Source organism: Pelodiscus sinensis, chromosome 1, assembly GCF_052426305.1.
Source record: "Pelodiscus sinensis isolate ZL-2025 chromosome 1, ASM5242630v1, whole genome shotgun sequence".
Lineage (NCBI taxonomy): Eukaryota > Metazoa > Chordata > Testudines > Trionychidae > Pelodiscus > Pelodiscus sinensis.
The window spans coordinates 231,236,617-231,258,847 of record NC_143052.1 but is presented as its reverse complement, the minus strand read 5'-3'; the positions used below and the strand labels follow the sequence as shown (position 1 = coordinate 231,258,847).

General features: G+C 38.6%; 1 long non-coding RNA gene across 2 annotated transcripts in view; it reads right to left on the bottom strand.

Annotated features, from left to right (window-relative positions):
- Nucleotides 1-6: 6 nt before the first annotated feature.
- Nucleotides 7-22,231, bottom strand: part of LOC142827034 (uncharacterized) — a 38,800-nt gene continuing 16,575 nt past the window's right edge. For both annotated transcript variants that reach the window (XR_012901400.2, XR_012901402.2), the window contains exons 2-3: nt 21,370-21,497; nt 7-545 (exon numbers count right to left, since the gene is read on the bottom strand). This is a non-coding gene — a long non-coding RNA (uncharacterized LOC142827034). The remainder of the gene's footprint in view (nt 546-21,369; nt 21,498-22,231) is intronic.

Sequence of the window (22,231 nt, the reverse complement as noted above, 5' to 3'; positions counted from 1 at the left end):
TTGAAAACCACTGCCCTAAGTCTTCTATCTTGACAGCTCTTAAATATGTTAGTTCCTTAAAACATCAATTCATGCTCATAAAAAGTGTTTGACAGCTTGAGAAAAATAAGTGTCTTCTTTTTGTCCACAGAAAAAGAAAAAAAAAGTGGGTAATACAAAAGTTTCACAGGCAGCCAATCAATGTTTCTTCTATTATTTATTTTACAGCATTGACAAATGTACAAGTCACTTCACAGGAAACACAGAGAGAATGGGTGTATTCTAAATGATAGGCTTGGCAGTCAGTTAATGATAAAACATATCAGGAAGGAGATGAATGATGAAAGATGCTGGATAAGGCAATCAGCTTCCATGGTTACCAGTCTTTGCCACACTTGTAATTTCAAATGTTTCTGTTGCCGTTGCTGTTTGTAAGTGTAAATGCACATGTTAATTTACGATGCCAGAGTGATGGTTTAGGAGTGGATGCAGATGCGAATATCTTCAGCTCATTTTTGTGGATACGGATGTGGAGGTGGATACGAATTTTGTATCTGCACAGGACTCTAGATATTAGTTAAAAAAAAAAAGACAAGAAGCGAGAAAATTACAATAGTCAAGACAGGATGAGATTAAACACTGGGTGACTTAATTGGCCAAATGTCCGGAAAAAGATTAAGAATTTGACCTCTCCCTGGATATAGGATGTGGAAGTGGATGTTGAAGAGAGCTACAGCTGGTGACCTAATAATTCTGCTTTTTTTAATAGAGACTTTGCAAAACAAATAAATAAACCAATGCTTTTATAACTATATCATTAAAAACCTGATTTTCAGAGGATGGGTGGTCAGCACTTTCTGAAAAATCAAACCCCTTTAAAATGGATATGCAAAATAAGCAGTCGCTTGAAAATCTTGACCGCAACCTATCAAAATCAAGGGCCAGTATATCAACATATGAAATATATAAATATTCTTCAGAATATTGGCTAAAAGAAGAATTTTAGCCAATTCTTCAGAATTCTACCAGAGAGAAAGGGGATGACTTTTGAAAAAAAAGGATATTTGATAGCTCAGAAATATCAGTGTGTTATCATTCGTTAAATCATTCTCATTAATGATAGTTACAGTTAACCATTAAGCTATGATGCTGCCAGCTTTACACTATGAAATCTAGCAGAATGTCATCACTAATTGCCTACAGAAACCTAAGGACTAAAACAGTCACTTTCAATAAGCTGAAAAACTGTGATTTATTGGAGTACCACAAATATACCCAAAAGAAAGAGCAATCTCATTGGAAAGACTGAAAATAATAAAAGGCAGTCAGTCAATCTGTAGTCACACAGATAACAAATAGAAGCTCAGCATTTCAAAGAAGACAAGTCATTCCTTCATCAGCATTTGACATTGAACAATCAGCTGCACACATACAAAATTGGAAGTGACTGGAAGGAGTGCTGCAGAAAGGAATGTAGGGATCATAGTGGACCATAAGCTAAATGTGAATCAATATTGTGACACTGTTGCAAAAATCCCAAACATCATTCTGGGATGTAGTAACAGGAGTGTTGTGAACAAAACATGAGAAATCATTCTTCCCTCTACTCTGCACTGGTTAGGCCTCAGCTGGAGTATTGTGTCCAGTTCTGTGTATCGCATTTCAGGAAAGATGTGGGCAAATTGGAGAAGATCCAGAGAAGAGCAACAAAAATGATTAAAGGTATAGAAAACATAACCCATGAAGGAAGACTGAAAGAATTGGGTTTGTTTAGTTTGGGAAAGAGAAGACTGAGAGGGGACAGAATAACAGCTTTCAAGTACCTAAAAGGGTGTTACACGGAAGAGGAAGAAAAATTATTCTCCTTAGTCTCTAATGATAGGACAAGAAGCAATGGATTTAAATTTCAGCAAGGTTGGACATTAGGAAAAACTTCCTAACTGTCAGGGCATCAAAGCAATGGAATAAATTGCCTATGGAGGTTGTGGAATTTCTATTATTGGAGATATTTAAGAACAAGTTAGATAAACATTTATTAGGGATGATCTAGATGTTGCTTCGTCTTGCCATGTAGCCAGGGGGACTGGACTTAATGATATTTTGAAGTCCCTTCCAGCTCTAGTATTCTATAATTCTACGCTAATGACTTTCTCGCTTACTTGTTCAAAAAAATTGAAACATGCAGTAAATAACAACATTTCTGCTCTCAGATGCTAGAAAACAATATATAGACATTATAATATAATTGTAGAGATTAACTAGCTCCTATTGTATTTTGGATCTTAATAAAAAGAGTGACATGCTTTGTTAATTTCAGTAATATGACTATTGATACAACTTTGCTTGCTCGACTATAATGGCCATTATGTCTACTTGTTTCCATTTGATCATCTGATTTTTGAGGGGGACATATGCTTGCACTTAAATATGCCCCCACCTAAGAGCTTGGTTGACTTCTTTGGACTTTGGATCAGACCCTAAAATTTCACTTATGTGGTCTCCAAGTTTTGCTTATTTTTGTTTTTAAATATAGCTCAGACATGATTTAATTGGTGGGAAGACAGGTATTCATGGATTTTGCACATATCTTTACAACCATGATTAAGCAATACCTCTATTTATTTAAAATTGGAAATTTGCAGAGAGATTTGCTCACAGGACAGTGCTTTAAAAAACAAGCAAACAAACTAGCCAAGATATTGATATTTAAAATGTAGTTGCCATTAGTGACAGGGCTCTTCCTTCTGACTCGTATACTAGCATATTGCCAGGGGCATTTCAGATATAAGACATAATTAGTTGAGATTACTTGTGGTTATTAGAGACCCCCTGTAACTTTCTGTAAGAGTGGGAGAGTTAATCTCATTGTCTTATACACCTAATTGCATTCTACCTATTTACAATTCCCCTGTGTGGCTTTAACTGCATATAGTATTTGTTACCTCTTGACCTGAACTTATGTGTGAATAGCAGAGAGCAACTTTACACAATTAGTACACGCATTACATAAAGTACAGACACATTATGTAGCAAGTCAGATTCCTCCTGGCCTTTTACATGAACAGCCAGAGTGGAAGTTTGCTTGGTTCACAACAGCATTGAAGGCACTCTGCGCTCCAAAGATGGTAGGAAGAAGACAGAGTGAGATCAGCAGGTTGTTTGTGGGGGTGTGAACTGCACCACATAAACAGATTTACTAGCATGGGTGCTCCCCTTTCCCTCATCATGCTCACCAAGCTACCCTCAGAGACATTCTTTGATGTTGTGAAATGTCTCCTTTATGCTCCCTTTAGACATTGCTCTTTGATGTGGGGTGAGCCTAAGGACATGGGGTGACATTTTCCAAAGCTTCCAACAGCTAGATCCAACCCTCAGTGTAGACAACAGAATTTTTTTCTTATTCCTACTTTCAAGTAGGAATTGGAGATCCTCCGGAAAAGGCTTTATTTTCCGGAGAATCACGTCTAGACTGGCGCTTTTCTCCGGCTTATCTCCAAGCCGGAAAAAAGCAGCAGCCATGTTAATGCAAATATCGCGGGGGATATTTAAATCCCCCGCGGATTTGCCTATTCCAAAGTGCTACATTAGCATCCCTTTTCCGAAAGGGAGGCCAGTGTAGACACAGCCATACTGTGTAGAGCCTAAATCTATAAGTAATCCCACTGATAGCACCCATCTTCTCAAGCTGGACAGTAACCCAAGACACCTTATCTAATTTGTACATAATATGATTTTCCCCTAGAAATTGTAGCTCTGATTTACATTTGGTTACTACATCATTACACAGAATTACTGAGATAAATGCCTCATAGTTTATAAGATTCCAATGGAAAGAATGCTTTGTTTTTAAAGAGTAAGTAGATCATTGATTCTTTTGTCAAAAGGACAGTCAAGCATAGAGCCTTGGCACCACAAAATCCTCTCCAAAACAATTATCACTAGAGTTCATTTTGAGGATTAACTCCACAGAATGACGTGAGAACTTGGATCAGAGTCCCTGTTAAGTTCCACAGTTAATGCCTCTTCCAAGAAGAAAATTGTTCAAGATCATTTGTTCACTAGAATAGATAAAAACATGTGTAGTTCCAGCTATCCTGGGTAATCTGGTTCACAGAAATCCATTTTAATGACAAACAGCAGCAGAAGGCTTGAAAATGGCTGCCCAGCTTGTAGCCAACTGCAACCATCTCTCCTACAAAGGCCTGTTTTAGGGCTACTAGGTGTAATAGTAATATAAATCAATAATAATATCAAATCATTACTGTTAGCATTTTCCAGTAATATGAGATTTCTCACACAAAAATCTGAATGTGAAAAATCTTCTGTAAAGAAAATTCTACGTTTCCCGCAAAGGTGAAAATTTAGGAAAGTATTTTCTCCATAAAGACGGTTCCAATTACCACAAGTACACCCCCTTGTGGTAGTATTTGAGAATTAGCTCTGGCCCTGTTTGGTTCCCCTTCTGTCAGTTGCTCACTCTGTGACCCCCCATATACACAACTGAGTATGCTTACAGAGGCCCACATCAATTTTAGCTTTCAACTCAGGGATCTTATGAGTCTGCTAAGTTTCACATCTCTTTCCCTAGACACCTTACTATGTGAGCTCTATCTCCTTGTCTGTCTCTGGCTTGTCACGGGATAGTCCTCTGCTCCCTGCAGCTACTTCATTCTTCTTGGATTATCTCCATACTCCTCAGTTCAAGACAGGATCCCAGGGCCTATCCTCTCCCTGAACTTCCTCTTTGTCCTTTCCCAAATCTCTTTCCCTCTGGGTTGTGATGGTAGATCCCTTTACTGCTGTCACTTCCTAGGTAATATACTCCTATCCCAGCTTCTTCCCATCCTGGGCTTTCTTTACCTGTCATTGTATGGCCAGCAGCTTCAGTATGTGAGGCTATGACCACCACCTACCACAGTTTTTCCATAGACAAAAATCTACACCCCCTCATCCAGTTTTATATCCTTAAAAAAAGCTAAGTCATGCATGTTTCATGCTTTTGCACTTTCATGGTACTCCCTCTAATCCATTCGGACTATATTCTTTCACCTTGAGGCATCTCAGTCTTTATAAAAAAAATCTTTTTTTCTATGTACAGTAAAAGCTTTAGAATCTGGCCCTATGCCAACCGGAAAGTTCTATAAACCGGCATTTCTAATAGTCATAGACAGTCTGGTTGGAATGGAGCCGGCAGGCTTGCTATGTGGCTCCCTGGAAACTCTCACATGTCCCTGCTTTTTGAGATGGAGGAACAGCCACAAGAGATTCAGGTTCTGAGACACAGGCTCTGGGAGTGCATTTGGATGCAGGAGATTGATTTGCAGTGGGGAATTGTGATGCGGGAAGGGTTTTTGGGGTGCCAGATTCAGAGAATACTCAACTCAGGCAGCTCCCATTTGCTGTGGACCTGATTGGTATGGTCCTATCACTTAAGGAATCTCTTATCCACTAGAACGTTCTTCCTCTTATTCCAATTGTGACTAGTTTGTACAGCAAGTCTTTTTTCCATAGTACGTCATATACTTTTTCAAAGTCCAAAAATACAAATATAAAATACTATTTTTCATAGCACTTTTTTGTATTTCTGTTGCTAAGCTTATGATATAATCAACTGTGCATTTTCCTTTCCTGAAACCACTTTGTGCACAGTTTATAATTTCATATTTTCTAAGTATATTACGAATCTCTCATCTTATTCTTTCCATAATTTTGCCCACACATGTGGGAGGGCAATAGGTCTATAAGCATCATGCACAATTTACCATGTTTTCCTATCAGTATGACCACAGCTTGCTTTCATTCTGTCAGTATTATTCCTGTTCTCCAAGTTTTATTATATAATTTCACTAAAACTCACAAACTCTCTTCTAGTAGGTGCTAAGCATTGCTTTGCAGATGCTATCTATACCTGGGACTGTATTTTTATTTTTGTCTATAGCTTTACTGAATTCCTGCATACTGAAATTTCCTTCAGTATGTCATTGTATTCTTCTAGCCATGTATGAACTCAGTGTTTTTTAGCAAACATTTTTTTGTTCACAAAAATCTTTATTTTGATTAGCATCATTATTAATTTTTTGGAATACTTTTGCTAAATTGTCTGCTTGTTAGTACTGTTGTTTAATCACAGCTAACTCGAGCAATTAACTAAAAAAAACTAATTGTGGTTTAAAAATTGAGATTAATCACACTGTGAAACAATATAATACCAACTGAAATTTATTAAATGTTTTGGATGCTTTTCTACATTTTCAAATATTTAAATTTCTATGCAACACAGAATAAAGTGTATAGTGATCACTTTATAGTTTATTGGAAATATTTGTGCCATAAAAATTATGAAGAAAAATAGTATTTTTCAATTCACCACTTACAAGTACTGTAGTGTGAGCTCTTTAACATGAGAGTGCAACTTACAAATATAAAGTTTTTTGGAGTTACTTAATTGTAGTCACAAAAAAAATGTAAATATTTGGAGCCTACAAGTCCACTTAGTTCTACTTGTTCTTTAGCCAATTGCGCAGACAAATAAATTTGGTTACAATTTACAGAAGATAATGCTGCCTGCTTCTTGTTTACAATATCGCCTGAAAGTGAGAACAGGCATTCACATGGCATTTTTGGAGCAGACATTGCAAGGTGACAGATGTGCTAAGGATATATATATCCCTCCATGCTTTTGGCCACTATTCCAGAGGACACACTTCCATGCTAATACTCATTAAAAAAATAATGCATTAACAAAATGTGTCACTGAACTCTTTGTTGGAGAATTGTATGTCTCCTGTTCTGTTTCACCTCCATTCTGCCATATATTTCATGTATAGCAGTCTCAGATGACGACCCAGCACATGTTGTTCATGTTAATAACTTTTTCACTTCAGATTTGACAGAACCTAAAAGAAGGTACCACTCTGAGATTTCTAAAAATAGCTACAGCACTTCACCCAAGGTTTAAGAATCTGAAGTGCCATCCAAAATCTGAGGGTCAAGTTGTGTAGCATGCTTTTAGAAGTCATAAGAGGGCAATACTCTGATGTAGAAACTACAGAACCTGAACTACCAAAAAAGGAAAATCAACTGCTGATCATCTGATTCAGATGATGAAAATGAACATGCATCAGTCTGCTCCGCTTTTGATCTCAATCAAGCAGAACCAGTCATCAGCATGGACACATGTTCTCTGGAATGGTGGTTGAAGCATGAAGTAACAAATTAATCTTTAACATGTCTTGCACATAAATATCTTGTGACACTGGGTACAGTGATGCCATGCAAAAGCTTATTCTAACTTTCAGGAAACATTGTAAACTAAAAATGGGAAGCATTCTCTCTTGTAAATTGTATTCAAACTTGTTTGTCTGAGTATCTGGCTAAACAAGAAGTAGGACTGAATGGACTTTTAGGTTCTAATGTTTAACTCTGTTCTATTTTTAAATACAGTTGGTTTTGTACATAATTCTACATTTGCAATTTCAACTTTCATGACAAAGAGATTGCACTATGGTACTTGTATTAGGTGAACTAATAATACTCCTTTGTTTTTTATAATGCAAGTATTGGTAATCTATTATATATTTTAGAGAGTTTGTCTGTCTGTCTATTCATCTGTTTGTTTAAGAACTCCTCCTGGTTATTCCCCATAAACATTGTCAGGAAGCAAGGGAAAAGTGCACAAACTTGAGTTAAGTACCCGAGCAACATTGGGTAAATGTGCCAGCCCAAAATAAATGTAAAGTTAACACTGTACAATTTGTATTTTCCATTGTAATTGAAATCATTATACTTGAAAATGCAGAAAACATCCCAAAATATTTCAATAGATGGTATTCTACTATTGTTTAATGTGAGATTAATCATGATTAAATTTTTAATCACTTGAAAGCCCTATTGCTTTTCCTAAATTGGAATTTTCAACTTTGTCATTTACTATAAGACTAAGTGTAAATTTGTTTTTACCCCATATAGCATAGATTATTTTCATTTGTTTATATATCTCTGAAATCATGGGATCGTTGTTCATTTTCCCTCAATACATTTTTTCAGCTCTTTCGCTGGTTTTCAAATAATTCTTTGTTCCACTGCTTTACATCATTTATACCTCATTAAGTTCTTGCTATTGATTATACTCGCTTGCTTATGTGCCTTACTTCTTTCTTTTCTTGCCACTTTACAATCTTCAGTCCACTGGGGCACTAGATTCCTGAATTTATGGAAATTCAATGTCTTATATATCACTAGATTGGTTGTTGCTACATCTCCTTTTATAATATTATCATGAAATTCTCCTAGATTATCACTTACACAACTGGTACTTAGAAACTGCATGCTTGTTAAAAAATTCTGTTTGCTTTTCCAAGGCTCCAGGCCTTGGTGTTTTCAATATTACCTTGGCCTTGATATATAATTAGCATAGGGAAGTGATAACTTCCTATTCCAACTTCTTTATAGATTTCCTAGCTTAAAGTACATACTATACTGCTTGTTACAATTCCAAGATTTAAACAGGAAAGGATACCATCCACCAAATTAAACTAGGTTCTATAGTATTGAGCAATACCAGGTTGTGCATATTAGTGAATTGTTCCAGGCATTTGCCATAATAATCCATTTTCCTGCTTCTCTTATTAAGGTCCCCACACACTATATATGACTCTTTGCCATCCACAACTAATGCTTCCATTTCCTGATTGTCTCGTTTTTTTACGTAGGCTGTAAACACCATCAATTTGTATAAAGATATTATTCTGATAATGAATTTCAACAGCATTGCATTAAAAAATGTAAATCCTGTACATCTATTGCAATGTAAATTAATCATCCTTTATAAATATATAGACAACATCTCTTTTTATTTTTCTGTCATGTTTAATTACACCATGCCTTAGAAGTCTACATTTTTTCACAAAGCACATTTCTTTTTATACACATGTCAGGTTTCTTTTCCATTTCAAAACTAGTTTTCTTTAATTCCTGACCATGTGTTATTCAATTACGTACATTCCAGCAAAAATCATTAGAACCATGTTGCTTAAACTATATTATTATCTTCATTTAAAATTGCATGAATGTAGTCTATCAAGAGATTGCCTATATGCAAATATTTTTCTGACAGCTTTATTATCATCTCTATTTTTTTCAGTCTTCTTTCCTACGTGTAAAGTGCAAATAATTTTTCAAAAATGCTTTACATTTCTCTTTGCTTACAAGTCAGACATCTTCCTTGGTTCCCCTTTCTGATCATGGTTGCTGAAGGGGAAATACGGAGTTGCTCAGATTCATAAATGATCTGGAGAAAGACATAGTGAGGTGGCAAAATTTGCAGATGATACTAAACTGCTCAAGGTAGTTAAGACCAAAGCAGACTGTGAAGAGTTTCAAAAAGATCTCACAAAACTAAGTGATTGGGCAACAAAATGGCAATGAAATTTTATGTGGATAAATGTAAAGTAATTCACTTTGGAAAAAATAACCCCAACTATACATATAATATGATGGAGGCTAACTTAGCTACAACTAATCAGGAAAGAGATCTTGGAGTCATCGTGGATAGTTCCCTGAAAACGTCCACACGGTGTGCAGTAGCAGTCAAAAAAGCAAACAGGATGTTAGGAATCATTAAAAAAGGGGTAAATCTATGGTACACCCACATCTTGAATACTGAGTACAGATGTGGTCTCCTCATCTCAAAAAAATGTATATTGGCATTAGAAAAGGTTGAGAGAAGGGTAACTAAAATGATTAGGGGTTTGGAACAGGTCCCATATGAGGAACAATTAAAAGAGACTAGGACTTTTCAGATTGGAAAAGAGGAGACTAAGGGGGGGATATGATAGAGGTATATAAAAGCATGAGTGGTGTGGAGAAAGGGAATAAGGAAAAGTGATTTACTTGTTCCATAGTATAAGAACTAGGGGCCACCAAATGAAACTAATGGGCAGCAGGTTTAAAACAAATAAAAGGAAGTTCTTCTTCTCACAGTGCATAGTCAATCTGTGGAACTCCTTGCCTGAGGAGGTTGTAAAGGCTAGGACTATAACAGGGTTTAAAAGAGAACTAGATAAATTCATGGAGGTTAAGTCCATTGGTGGCTATTAGCCAGTATGGGTAAGGTATGGTGTCCCTAGCTTCTGTTTGTCAGAGGGTGGAGATGGATGACAGGAGAGAGATCGCTTGATCATTACCTGTTTGGTTCACTCCCTGTGGGGCACCTGGCATTAGTCACTGTCAGCAGATAGGGTACCTTTGCTCTGACTCAGTATGGCCGTTCTTATGTTCTCACAGCAAACAGCAAAGAATGGGGAAGATGACTTCCCAAAACTGATGATTTACGTAATAATTTGGTTCACCAAGCCAACAACAAAACAACTGCTATAATATCTTACTGGTTGTCCAGAATCCAAAATCACAGCCCCCTTAAATTTCCCACCCAGTCAGGCAAATCAAATATATTCAGGATTATTTCAATATTTTTCACCACATATAAATAGAGACCTGCAAAGCCATGGATGATCTCTTTATATCTGCAGATATCTGCAGATATCCACACCCACAGACATGGATATGGATATCCGTGGCTCATCATGCAGATGTTGATATAAATTTTGTATCTAGAGCCCTGCAGATTTGCAGATATCCACTGTATATCCACAGATCTGGATGTGGATATACACCGCTCATTTTTGCATATATGGGTGTGGATATGGATACACATTTTGTATGCATGTAAGGCTCTCTGTATAAAGTTCTACCAGTCCTAAGAAATCAGTCACATTACTCACCAGGTAAACGAATATTTCAGAGCTTATCCAAATAAATGCGTATAGCAAATTCTTATTAATTAAATGAAAATATATTTTAAAAAAGAAAAGAGCAAGTGTATTTGGTTAAAACTCCTTATACATAAAGATATGAGTAAAGTTTTTAGGTCAGTTTCATAATAGAGATGGTGAGCTGAGAAGTTGCAAAAAGTTGTTTCAGAATCAATTCCATAGGTAATTCAGTAGGCCATCCATGTGCAGAGTCTGTATCAATTACGCCATGAGAAACAATGGCAATCCAAACTGATGCTGGAGACCTCAGCTCTGTGACTCAAGCTTTCCTGATGCAGCATGAGCAGATCGAAGATAGCAGGATTGGGGCCTTATCCTTTTACAGATATCTTGCAAGCTTGCCTCTCAACAAATAATCAAAGCAGCAGACATTCATTGGATGAAGAATAGATAATATATATTGTGACTTTGAAGTCAATTCTATTTTCCATGTATACACAAATAATTAGTTTCACTGTTTAGCATAAGACAATTGTTCATTCAAGCAGTCAATAGGTAGTTTCCTATACACTTCAAAGAGAGATAAAAGCAATGGTATTTCACCATATGTTTCATCTAAATGTTAATATTTCCTTTTTATGCCTGATTCAATAGAATATAGTCACAAACAAACTGAAGTTTAGCAACTACAAGCTAATCCGGTTAACATCTAACAAGATATAAGTAAATAGAGACAAATATATTCAACATCTTCAAATTCTATAATGATACAAGTTTACCTTTCAAAACTCTAGTCTATTTAACATACTTTGTTAGCTATTTATAAAAAATGGCCCTAATTACCATTTATATACTTCTCTAATATGTCTTTAAATGTTGAATGTGGATCATTTAGCCTGCTAATTGCTTTTCTCTCACTGGCTCAGTGTCACACATTTATATTAGCTTTCCTGCTTGAAATCCGCGTTGCTGTACCAGTCGTTCTTTTTTCTCACTGACATTTTCCTCCTTTTTCCACATTAAGCTGTGAATCTCTTTTGGTAGCTTCTTCCTCAGATAATTAATGGATAGTTTTAATTTTCTGTATCTCTCTAGCTCATTCTGCTGCCACACACCCTTCATGTGCTACACTGTGCTTTCCCCTGCAATTGCTGAATTTTAATACAACCATTCTTCTTCACATTAACCGTGTCTCTTTTCCCCTTACAGACAGCTGCCACATGCACAAAATACTGACATTTATAACATCTCAAAGGGCCAAGATATATGATTTAACCCGGAAGAGTTGATATCCTATAAACCAAATCAGGTCGCATTGCACTTTTAGACGTTACTTGTCTGTTTGCGGATGGTTTGCTCTCCCTGCTAATCAGTTGCTTAACAAATAGCACTTCATCCTCATCCATACCCCTTTTAATTTCATCCTCAGTCATACCTAGTGGTACCCCATACATTAACCCTCTTGTTTTGGTCATAAATTTAGGTAGCTATTTTTATTTTTTTTAATTGTAGTTGTAAGAAGATTTTCAATTATTTGTTGTACATTCAACTAACAAATCTCCATCCTGCGTTTTTAGCTCTTCATAAACCTCTGATACATTGTCTAATCGATTTGCCTGTTTTCAAGGAATGAACACCTATTTTTACATGTTCAGTCAGTGATTTGATAATTATAAGATGTCAGTGCTTTTCCTAACACTTTTTTCAGTCCCCTCTTTTTCAGATCCAGATATGTCTAATCTTTTTTTCTTCCTTATAATCTGAAGCCATTCTTCTCCCCAAGTTGCTGCTTCTCCCTCATTTTCCAACACAACTTTTCACCTGTCTCTCAGGGTATGTCTGCACTACCACCCTAGCTCAAACTAGGGTGGTAATGTAGGCAACCGGAGTTGCAAATGAAGCCCGGGATTTGAATTTCCCGGGCGCCGCCATTTTTAAATGTCCGCTAGTGTGGACTCCGTACCGCGCAACTACACGCAGCACGGACTAGGTAGTTCGGACTAGGAAGCTAGTCCGAACTACCGTTACTCCTCATCCGAGCCTAGTCCGAACTACCTAGTCCATGCTGCGTGTAGCCGCGCGGCACGGAGTCCGCACCAGCGGACATTTAAAAATGGCGGCACCCGGCTTTATGCAAATGAAGCCTGGGAAATTCAAATCCCTGGCTTCATTTGCAACTCCGGTTGCCTACATTACCACCCTAGTTCGAACTAGGGTGGTAGTGTAGACATACCCTCAGCCTGTATTTCCAGGTAGCCAACCACCAGCCCAAGCTACCTCTGAGATCTAACCCCTCTGAGCTCTCAGACTTTTCCAGACTACATAACCAGCCGTTAGCCTGCTCAGCAGCCATGCCATACTACCTCACCTCATCCCACCTTGGACTGGACTACCTGGTCAAGCCCTCCAAATGTGCTTCTTATGCCATTAGTGCTTATTACTCAAGTTTCCCTCAGGTGTGCCATATAAGGTTAATTGATCTCTTATGGCCCACATTAACTCACGCAGTGATTATCTTGGATTATACCCCAGCACACCTCCACTCATTCCTTTCTATTCTTTCTTCTAAAGAGAAAACAAAGGCTGGGGGGGGAGGGGGGGGGACGGGAGGGTGGAGAGGAGTGTCCCCATACTTGTGACTTTTAAATATAGCACTTTTATTATAATTGAAGTCATATTTTCAGATGGAAAAAACTTTTCATCTGCATTGTTTTTACCAGCTCTTATTAGTACAAAATCATACAGGCTGTGGGCAAAGCACTGTGGAGTGTTCACATTACAGCCACTGTGGGCTTTCAATATTATCTGTGATAAAGGGACCAAGCTGGTTACTGTGTTTGAACATTTACCAGTTAACAGACTCTCCCAGAGAGCATCCGATACTGGGGCTCACATGACAAAACCACCAAACTACTTAAAAATACGTGTGAGTGACTGACTATGATGCCAAGAGGAAGATGGGTGGATTTATGCTAGCTACAGATGACTGTGGTACATAAGTAGCTGATTTTTTTTTCTAACATCATTGAATATAGGCATATTTGCCCAGACTCTGTGTATGGTATCTGAGATCTGAGCATTTGAAAATAATTTCAGGAGGTGAAGCAGTAGCAAGATCTCACCTGTCACATTTGTCATGCACAGATGAAATCTTAGCCAATAGACATTGATTATCAGTTGCCCTCATAATCCATGTTGTGTAAGGGCAACATGAGACACAGAGAATCTACTCTCCTTTCCTGGGCTCCACATTCCTCCATAATTCCATGGAAGTCACTTGCTCTTTCTTAAGGGACCAATACTATAAACACAATATATTTGTTAATCCTTGAAAGTTCACGTAAGTAAGCTTTCAGATGCTTTTGCAGGCTTAATGTAAAGCAACTAGACATAACATTCCCCTGAGAAATTTCCAGTTTGCAAAACTGAGTCAGGTTAAGTAGGGTTAGTCTGAGAAATTCTCACAGCTATTCCTCCTTTCTCCCTTCCTCTGCCCCAGAGATTCAGAATGAAGGCCTTATGGGAAATTGGCTGAAAATATTTACATTTAAACATTAGTTACTTTTAAACATTGACTGACCCTCTGAGGCACACAGGTAGCAGCAGCCGGGGTTTGTTTGTTTGTTTGTTTGTTTGTTTGTTTGTTTGTTTGTTTTTGCGGGGGAGGAGGAGTTTGTGGGGTTTTTCTTGACTGAGTACAAAGTATAGCACTATAGTTATAGTACTCAGGGGATCATCTGAGAATCAGAAATCACTGAAAAGCTCAATATTATCATAAATAAGACACCAGAGGCTAAATTTCAACACATATCAACGTGTCATAGCTTCAGTGTGTGTCATAGTCCTAGTATTTCCAACTTGTGTCCATACAAAGCATTCTATTGTAAAATCTATCACATGTGGAATATCTAAATTTAAGTCTAAACTCTCGGGATGAAATCCTGGCTCTATTGAATGAAATCATGGCTCTACTGAATACATTTGGATTTCTGCCATTGGCTTTAATGGAGCCAGAATTTCACCCTTGATCTGGTAGAGCTCAGAAGCACCAAGGAGACAGAGAACTAGCTTCAAGGAGTCTGTAAAACCCTCCTAAATTACTGAGCATTCAGTTTCTTTTCCCTACTAATCTTGACTTTCTCTGTCTGGGAAACAATGACACCCCTCCCACACTCCTAATGTTTCCAGTACATCACAAGCCAACTTGGCTCTGCTTCTTTGATTTGATTGTTCATATGGCAGCTTCTCCAAGGTTGTCAGCACAAATTTGGGAAAAGGGGGTTGTAATGAACATAAGCTCTTTCTATTCACTGGCAGAAGAACACCTGCGTTGTCTAGGCCCTATCTAAATGGTGGTTGTTATTATTTAAAAACAGAGAACTGCATTTATACAAAAGCAATCTCTTTGTGTACCCTGAGAACACTTCCTCAATAGATAATTTATGATGGGCCAATGTGGAATCAAAGATAGTTGCCTGTGATCTTTTAAGTAATGTTCAAAAGCCACGTATCAGAGTAAACACTGGGGGTGTGGCCCAGCCCAGCACCGCAACCCACAATCGTCCCAGCAGCTCTACAAAACTGCACTCATGGGAAGCCTCCTGCTGGCCAAATCTGCAAATGCCATGCCAAGCATTTAAAAGTTGGAAATTGCTCTCATTCCCACATCTCTGGAGGAAAAGCTATACTATTCCACCTTTCAGAACTGCTAAAAATAAAAAAGAAGAAAGTTCCATCAGAACAGAGAGAGAGACCTGGAGGCAGAAAGTCATTGCATAGACCTGGCTAGCAGTATTTTAAGCAACTTGAAGCTGTTGTTAATGCGCCAGAGAACAAAACCTCCAAAATTAAAGAAGCAAATGTTAAAAAGATAATTTGGCTTTTTTTCAGGCCAAGTACACCAGTGTATGTGATGCTAGATAATTTCTTTTTGGAAAAGGAAGCCAGCCTGTGATTTGTCATTGAAAAGATCAGTCTAGGTCAAAAATGATAAATCCCAATGCTTTGAAACTCGCTTCCCTCAACATTAAAAAAAATACCTTTAGAGACTTTGTGCAAAATGGTCTGGCTTCTCTGGGTTAGTGTAGCCACATTTCATCATACTGCTGACATAATCAGGTGCTCTGCAAGGTTCCCTCTAATTTTTTCCTCTGCATGTGAGGAATGAATTGTGTTAGGTGCACCAATACGGAGATTGTGTGTGACACATCGCCTCCATATTGGTGCACCTGACAAAATTAATGTGGCAGAGCTGGGGCTAAGAGGTTTGGAGCATGGGAGGGGTCTTGAGGCTCCAAAAGAATTGAGGTGCAGGGTCTGGATTCCATGTCAGATTGCCACAGCCTCATTATGTGACTTTGGCAAACTCATGTAATCCTCAGTCACTCAGTTCCCCCTCTGTAAAATAGAGATAATAATACTTTGCTTCTCTTCCCCTCTCCTTCATATATCTTCTGTGTATTTGCACTGTACATTCTGTGGAGCAGGAACTGCTTGCTTATATATAAACAGAGTTCAGCACACTGAGCCCCATATCACCTACAAATACTAAGACACATAATAATAATAAAAAAATCTGACTGAAAATGTGGGATTATTCTGGTTGGTAAGGAAACCCCAATTTAATCTGTTTCTGATATACTCTCCACAAGGTGATGTACAAATTCTCTTTCCTGTACTACCTAGGAAGCACATAACCCAAAATGATTTTCCAAGAAGTTCTTCTAGGTGAAGGATTTCAGTAGGATTGATAATCTTCTAAATGTCTTTATTAATAGTAGCTTTCAGATGCTGGCACATATGCCTCTGGCCAACGTGAATATGCTTCTTCCACACAAAAATAGATGTCTTCCTACTGCATATGAATTGTCTGCTGGGATATATTATGATATTACCTATTAATTTATAGAGCAACTCAACAGCTTAACAGAATGATACCCTCCAAATATAACTGATACAGACGTTCAAAGGGCCTTAACTCATCTTCCACTGATGCGCTTGCAAAGTTATGTGCACCTCTGCACATTTGAGTACTAGCAGCTATTCTGTGCGCACCGTTATGCGTGTCAATCAGATAGCTGAAGAGATGCTCAGATCTATAAGCTGCATTCACATAAAGGTGACAGTGCTTGCTATTTGGCTTTCAGCATCTGTGCACACAAACAGATGCCACTTTAATGGCATTGCCTCCGGCAGTAAACAACAAACCCCTCTTTGCTGAGGCACCACAGGAGGAAGGTTGGACTATTTTCATGGAGGCTGGTGTGTCATTTGCCCAGGGCTTTCCAGCTTTGAGTCCTGGCACCTCTAGGCTTGATAGGTCATAGCTGCAAAACCTCTGGGCTTGTGGCATCAGTTATGAATGTTAAAAAAAAAAATTGTCTGTACTTCTTTCATTACAAATGGAGCAGTGATTGCGGATATGTCTACACAGCAACTGGACTCAGGGGGCTCAGGCTGCAGGGCAGTTTCATTGCTATGTAGACTTCCAGGCTTCGGCTGGAGCCCAAACGAGTTTTTCTTTGCTCTATTGATATGACTCACACTATGCACTGTGGGGTATGATTTCCAGCTCATGGACACATGCTCTCACTCACCTGATAAGAGTTCACACAAGTATAGAGAGTCGTGTAGCTTCAGGAGCACAGGCAGCAACAGAACAGCTTATCCGTGCCACATACAAAGCTGCCTAAGCACTATGGGTACGTACTTGGTATGGCTAAGCTGCTAGTTATACTTAAGCTAACTGTTGGTGAAGCACAAGTATTTGTACTCGAGCTGGGAGTCATGCCCTTATCTTGTAGCATACACACTCCAGAATTGTAAAGGGGCCTTAATACACATGTAACCTGTGGTGTAAATGGGCCTTGATGTAAATGAGATGCCAGCCCAGTATGTCCATTTAGCCATTTTGACAGTCCTCAAGAGCTTTGTTTAACTGAAGTTGAAAAGTAGTTCTCTTGCTAATAGTCTCGCATTGGCCCAAACAAGATGTTTTCACACATGCTGCAGCTTAGACAACAGGTCGAGCTAGAAAAACTGAGAGTTTATTATTTGAAACCCACACACCACATAATCCATATTGGCAGCCAAAATCCAGCCACCTTTTGAAATATGGCTTTATGTTAAGATGAGAAGCATGTGTAGAAAAGCTCCATGCAGGGAAAAACCTGTGATAGGACAGGATCAATTTTTGTTGCCATGGCAATGCCTTTTCCAGTTAAATGAGGAACTTGCCATCTAACACAACCTGCAAATGTTTTCCAATAGCTTATAGTTTAAGAAGGGTTGATCACTTGTGCCATGTCAAGTAGGATGATAGAAAAGTCTCTGTGTGTTTCCCCAACAAAATAGACAAGAATGAAATGTTTGTACCATGAAGCTATTGTTCTTTACCTCAGCTGACACAGCAATCTAGAAAATGCTTCTACCTTCGCTTATCTCCTGTAATTTAGTCTTTGGGATCATATGATCAAGTACATAGTATCAGTCCTTTGCATTATTATGTCTCCTTTAAAGAGAAAAAAGCTGTTTATGAAAAAGCCTCTAACACAATCAGAGCATGTATCCACCAATTATACAGCACCTTGCTGCAGGAGACATGCCCACCTCCCCCAGAAAAACTTTTTGAGATAGTTTCTGTGAAATGTTTTCAGAAGGCAATCAGTTCTCTGGTGCTTAAATATTTACCCAGTTTTTAGCACTCTGCAGCAGAAGGGGAATCAACAAAACCTTCTGCTCTTGTGAATGTCTTTTTCTGAATGAGAATTTAAAATTTTTGGCATTTGGTGTATCCATTGCCTTTAAGTGGTGTACCCTGAGAAAATATACCACTGCATGCAATAAGATTAGCAGGGGCTATCCTAATGCTTTAACGTGCACAAGCTATCAGCTCTAGGCAAGCAGCCAGTCATTAAAGCTCTAACCTTAAACTCCTTAAAACTGAGCTCCATTCTCTTCTCTCCCACAGACTTACTGTAAGACCTCAGGCAAGTCAGTGAGTTTGTGTCTCACCTGTCAAATGGAAATTTTAACCCTTATCTAACTCAACGGAGTATCATGAAGATAAATAGAGTAAACGTTGTGATCTTATGGTATGGAGGAGCTTTGAATCATACAACCATTGGGTTAGAAGGAACCACAAGAGTCATCCAGGCTAAAGCCTTGGCAAAAAGTGGGATTTATTGTATCTAAACTAACCAAGGCAGAAAGTTATCCAGTCTCCTTTTGAAAACCTCCAGCTTCCATGACTTCTAGGCAGCCTATTCCATTGTCTTACTATTCTTACATTTAAGATGTTCTTTCCTGAGATTTAATTTATGATGTAGTTTGAATGCATCACTTTCTGCCCTCTGTGGCAAGCGAGAAAAGATTTTCTCTGACTTCTTTTATGGCAGCCTTTCAAAAATTTGAAGACTTCCTGTGGTTTGCATGCTACGCCTCTGTTAATGCGACCTAAAATTGCATTTGTTATTTTCTCATTGCACTGCTCACTCATCTTGAAGCTGTGATCTATTGCAACTTCCAGATCCCTTTCATCAATGCTGCTGCCAAGCCATTTATTTATTTATGCATTTGGTTTCTCTTCCCTAAGTATGGTGCCTTACATTTGTCTTTGTTGAATTTTGTTTTGTTGTCTTTACCCCAGTTCATCAGTTTATGAAGATCCCTCTGACTTTTATCTGCATCCTTCAATGTGTTGGTGACCCCTCATAATGTTGTGACTTCTGCAAACCTGATTGGTGTGCTCTTTATTGCTACATCCCAGTCATTAGTAAAGATGTTAAATAACACTAGACTCAGAAAAGATCCCTGTGGAAACTCACTTGAGACTTCCCTCCAATCTGACATCATTCCATTATAGTTACTCTTTGTGGTTTTTAACCAATTAACTATCCACTTCATGGTAGGCTCCACCAAGCCTTCCTTTCTCCAGTTTACTTATCAGAATGTTATGTGGGACTATGTCAAAAGCCTTACTGAACTCCAGGTATGTTATGCTCACTGCATTCCCCTTATCCACCAAACCAATTACTCTGTCAAAGAAGGAAATGAAGCTGTTCTGGAATGATTTGTTCTTAGTAAATCCATACTAGTGATAGCCCTTCATCCTCCAAGTACTCACAAACTGAGTATTTTATATATTGCCCTCACAGTTTCCCAGATATCAAAATTGGGCGGACTGGTCTGTAGTTCACCTACTTCTCCTTTTCCCCCTTTTTATATGAAATATGTAAGTCCATCTCCAGACTTCCAAGACCTCTCCTGCTATCCATGAATTTTCAGTTGTTATTGCCAGTGGCTGCAAGGGATTTTTGTTTTGTTTTGTTTTGTTTTGTTTTCCATTTAATTCTTTCAGCGCCCTGGGGTGAATAGAATCCAGCCCTGATTATTTGAATGCATTCAAACTGATCAGATCATCTCTGGCATGCTCTTTACTTAATCAGATCTACCTCTGTTCCCCTTTATTGTCCATGGTAACTTTACTAGTCATCTGGTCACGTATTATTTGTTGTTAGAAGATTGAAGCAAAGTAGGCAACCTAGACCTCCCTCATTGCAATTTGAGACCATTGCTCCTCAGTCTGTCATTTGTCACCACTGAGAACAGCCTCTCTCCATCCTCTTTGGAACCCACCCCTCTTCTGGTAGTTGAAGGCTGCTATCAAATCCCCCCTCACTCTTTTCTTCTGTAGACTAAATAAGCCTGATTCTCTCCCAAATTCCTCCCATATAAGTACCGAAGATAGACATGAGAAATGAGTTCTGCAGAATAAAACATTTCTGAGCCAATTATCTAAAATGATACTATGATTCAAATGTCCAATATACAAAATTTTGATTATCCTTTGCTGAACCAAATGCAATGGCTAATGCATTTTTCATATACACTACAGTATTATACTCAGCTTGAGAGTTACACCCTATACTATGCAATTCTGTGTACTGTTGAGCCTAGTCACAGCTTGCACATAATGTGGAGATGCACTGAAGTTGCTCTAACCTGTGCTAGAAGCCAAAATAGCCTCTGGACACCACCAGAATCTTTCTCTACTTCTGCTGCACCCTTCAGAGGATGTGCAGCAAAGGACAGAACCTACAGTATTTGGAATACATCCCCCAGGAACAGCGCCTGCATTAACCGTCTCTCTGGGGCTACTACTATACAAAATAAAACAGCGGCAGTAAGTCTCAAAGAGCTTGAAAGGCCTGTAGCAGAGCGTGGTCCACTCTTGCCTTCTTGCACTGCAGAAACCTGCTCAGATTCCACTGGTTAGATAGCCACACTGTGCTGTTTATTTGGGCTCTCTCCACCACCTTTATAGTTTTATGCAGCAGCACTATTTACAACATCCCTTATGGCCTCAGCCATTTTTCCAGTACCAAGAGAAGACAAGATCTCCCTTCCCGAGGAGTGCTCTAACTCTGGGCTCGGCTAGTTGGCTTCCTGTCCTTCTTGATATTTTCCTGTGTTCTTCTTGTCAGTCTTAAGCTGATGGGCTAATTAATCCTTTAGTTCACCAAGCCTGCTACCCTGAATAGCTAAGTCCATCTCATGCCCCAATCAGATTTCTCTGGGGGAGCAAATTGTTGCCAGAGTGATCAGAATGCAGGCTCACCTGTTTACTCCCTGAACTCTGTGACAATGTCACATCTGGTATTTTTTCCCAATTCTTTCTTCTTCTTCTCTGGTCCTTCCTCCTTCAGCTTTGTAGAACAGGAGTGCATTGCAGTAGGCATAGAGAGGCTGCAGAGGGGCAGAGAGAAATATACAGTCTGATTGATTTTCTCTGCATCCCACCTCTCCCAAAACTGTGACTATCCTTCATGGGTTTTGGTGGTTTTTGCTCCATTCTACACTGTGTAAGCAAAGAGGAGCAATTCAGCACCTACATAACATATTTTGTACACCTGTCAGGGATGACTCAATTTTTCTCCAAAACACAACAGGTGCAGGCCACAGCATAAGGAACTGGCTATTGCAGTGCAGCCTTGTATGAGTATTAATGGACAAATGTGTCTTGGAGCTGTCAGATAGCATAATCTGCTAAATCTGTGATAAATCAAATTTAGTAAATTTAGCACCAGTTGTCAACTTTCCAAATAGTCTATAGAAACCAGGCACCTATCCAGAGGCATACAAGTGTTTTAAAGACTTTGTTGTCACATTATTTTGCCATTTTCAATTTTTACTCATATGTTCGGAACTCTGCTTTACTTCTGTATGCTATTATTTCCTACAGCAATTTCACTACATAGCTTTAGCCAAGGAAGAGCAAAAGACCCTTTCATATATAGATAACACTTTAGTTTGGCAGCTCTGATAATTTAAGCTAGCTCACTCATTTAGTCAGGCCCACCTCAGGATGACTGCTTCCCCTTTCCTGTGTTAAACTATTGTGCAAAATATGGGTATCTGTCTACTTCAGTTAAGAATGGCCCTCTGAGTCAAATAACTGTAGTTAATGGTACAATCCTGTT